Source organism: Zeus faber, assembly GCF_960531495.2.
Source record: "Zeus faber genome assembly, chromosome: 6".
Classification (NCBI taxonomy): domain Eukaryota; kingdom Metazoa; phylum Chordata; class Actinopteri; order Zeiformes; family Zeidae; genus Zeus; species Zeus faber.
The window spans coordinates 15,378,719-15,382,058 of NC_137201.1; positions in this window are offsets into that span (position 1 = coordinate 15,378,719).

Genomic DNA, 3,340 nt, shown 5'->3' on the forward strand with positions numbered 1-3,340 from the left:
CTTTGAATTATTTTTTGCACGGGATCGCCAGCAGCAAGAGCTGGTCTTCAAATGTAATTCAGAAAGTCTAGTCTTATTTGTCTGAGCAAAGCACACCTCCGGGCACGTATCGGATGGGGATGATGAAAAATGGGGATGATGAGCACATGTGGATGAAGTTTTTTATATGCACACAGGCTTAATGAGTAAATGCCTTGTGGCGCACGTCACATGCAGTAAAATGCATGTGACGTGCGCTTCAAACGCTCTTGTCCCCTTGCGGCTTTTCATCGTCAGCCGATCTGTTTATTGTTTTTGTCCTCCTTGCTCTGCTTTCTCCATCTTAACTGCCTCGTCCTATAATCCTCCTGGCTACACATCTGTTTAATGGAGGACCCGTAATTGGCGAAGATAGGCTACTTCGTTTCTCTCGGGACACGTGATTACGCATAAATACAGAGGCCGGGCGGAGACAAGAGGAAGAGTTCACTTGATGAGCGTTTGCAAAAATGAGCTAATAGTGCGTTCAGAAGTGGAAAGTTCCCCCTCCGGGCCCGCCTGTTAAATGAGAGCAGGTTTGGCATGCGCAGCATCCAGTTAAGATCCTGAACTGTCTGCTCCTGGTCATGGACCTCTGCCGCTGAAAATGGCTGTCACCAAAGCCACGTTTCCACCCAAAGTACCCGGAACTTTTAGTTCCAAGAACCTTTTTTGTCAGCCCGTCGTCTGCGTCTCCACCGCGGTCTAAAGGCCCGTGACGATCATGCAAATGAGCCCGCTGGCGTATGAAAAAAGCGGCGGCTGTGTTTGCACGTCGTTTGATGCGCGCGGGCATACAACAAACTGCTCCGGACGACAAGACGACAAGAAGGATAAAATGGATAAAGAAAGACAACAAAAGTGATGAAGTGGAATATCACTTTGGGTGTTTATTTTCATCCATTTTGTTCTTCTGGCCTTGTATTTCGTGTCCAAACAAGTATTCACTCTCACAAACAAGATTTTATTATCAAGTTTGACATATATTGAAAAACTTAAGTTGACCTACAGGGCAGAATTTTACCTGTTACACTACACACACCACATGTCAGTTTGTGTGTTCATACACATATATATATATATATATATATATATATATATATATATATATAATATATACACTCTATGATCAAAAACGGAAAATGCGTAGTTTTCAGTTTTTTGTTCAAACTGAACATTTTTCGAACAAAAACCAAATGTACATACAGTTGGTTCACGGCGACAGATTTTCAAAAATGGTGTCTAAAATAAAATGCTACCAGTACTCGACCAATCAGAAATGTCCAGCGCTTGCAAGTCCTACCGCCAACGTTCCTGGACTTTTGAAATGCGCCGAGCAGGCACTTTTTGGGTTTAATTAATTTAGACCCCGGTTCCTGCGGTGGAAACGCACAGAGTTCCTCCAAAGGTTCCTAGTTCCTGGAGAAAGTTCCTGCGGTGGAAACGTGGCTTTTATTTGCTAAACGTCTGGTGGAAGCCTTTGTCTCACCTGTGGAGTAAGGCCTAGTTTCCATGCACTGTATCCAGTGGAGACACTGGGCGGAATGGAGAATGGAATTAGGTCATGCCATGATAGAGGGAGGCCATTACCAGCGGGAAACAGATCATTTGAACTCTAAATCACTTGTTTCCCCCGTGACCACCATAAGACATCATGTGCAGCCGTAAGAATGAGAATATGTGATTATTATCATTTTTTTATGCTAAACTAACAACGTTGTATCGCCAGAAACTTCCATCTTCTCTGACCCTGTGAGCATGAAATTAGGTCATGCACATTCATTCCTCCAGGTGACCATATTATTTTCCAGTATTATATCCCATTTGGGCATTCCATGTGCAGACAGCATCTGGAGGAAGAGCCATTATGTCTCCACTGTTGTTCCTAATGACAATTCAGCTGTTTACCCAAAAGTCTGACGTTTATCAGCACTGACCGGAAGGTTCTTTCCAAAAAATGTGAGACTTTAAACGGTGTGAGATTTCCTGCGTGCGCTTTGGTGCAACCTACCTCATACACCTCGCTCTCCATGGCCCCACTCTGGGAGGATCCTCTGGCGGTAACAAGCCCCGGCAATCTCACGCATCTCCTTGGATGACGATCTCCAGGTCGCACATGTTTACCCAGAAGAGTAAGCGAAGAGACAAGAGCGTCTATTTGGCGAGCTTAGCCTTGACACGGTGGCTGAGAAAGCTTCTGTAGGCAAACAAAAGTTCTGGCTTCAATCCCGACCGGCTCCAGAGTTTGTATCTTCACGTGGGTTTACCCCCAACTAGAAAAGACATGGTCCGCGGATTGTGGCACATGCCCTTGCTGATGACCATGACACTGGCTCTACAACTGGAGCTGGTCCAGGATGCCCCACTGCTCCTAAAATAGTTAGGGTGGATGGATCAAATGCAGAGGAAGAATCTCTAGCGTGGAGTTCAATCAAGTCAACCTATCTCATGAAATGGCTGCCCACGCCAACACATTGTAGAGTTACTCACTGAGCGGTCAATCCCAGGGTCCCAGCCGTCATTCCCCACAAGCCTTCCCTTCCTGACCTCACAAACTTTGGCCGATAAGGTCGAACTAATCATGGTCCGTCACGCAAGTAACACGAGGCGGGACCCGGTCATACGAAGCCCCGAGCGAACAGAGAGGAAGAGGAAGGTCGAAAAACTCAAAAACAGGGACAGCCAAATCAGGGCCGAAGTAGTCCGAGGCTGGCCTTTAGGATGCACTTCAGAGTTTTCAGTGTTTTTGTCCAGAGTTTTCCGAAAGAGCCCCTGCTTCAAAAGAAATGCCGATGTGCCTAACACCCACATTTTACAGATGATATCTTCCACAATCCAGAGCCAAAGTAGATGGCTTTAGCATAAAGGTTGGTCTTTAAGCCTGACGCCGTTCCATACTGGATTTATTTACTGAAGGTGAGTAACTACTGTTGCAAAGAAAAAAAAAAAAACCCAAATCACCCAAGGCAGACAGTAAAAGGTAACTCAAGGCCAAATTTTGGGGAACAATTAGTCTGAACGAGGCTCAAATATGTAAGATCCAATTGCCTATAATAATACCATGCGTGTTCTATCAGGTTAGAGGTGTAGTGTTGATTTTTAAGGGATTTACAGCAGTTTATTAAACATCTTTTTGGGGAAAAAAACAGTATTATTAGAAACATTCATATTTAATATATTACTTTTTTTTTTCAAGTTTAATGTCAGGATAGAGATGGTTTGATAGCCCAGTGCACTATTGCAAACAGGGAAGTTGACTCAATTTGAGCATTCCTCTGCCACTCTTCGTCGGAGTTCCCCTTCATTGCACTTGGGCTCATTC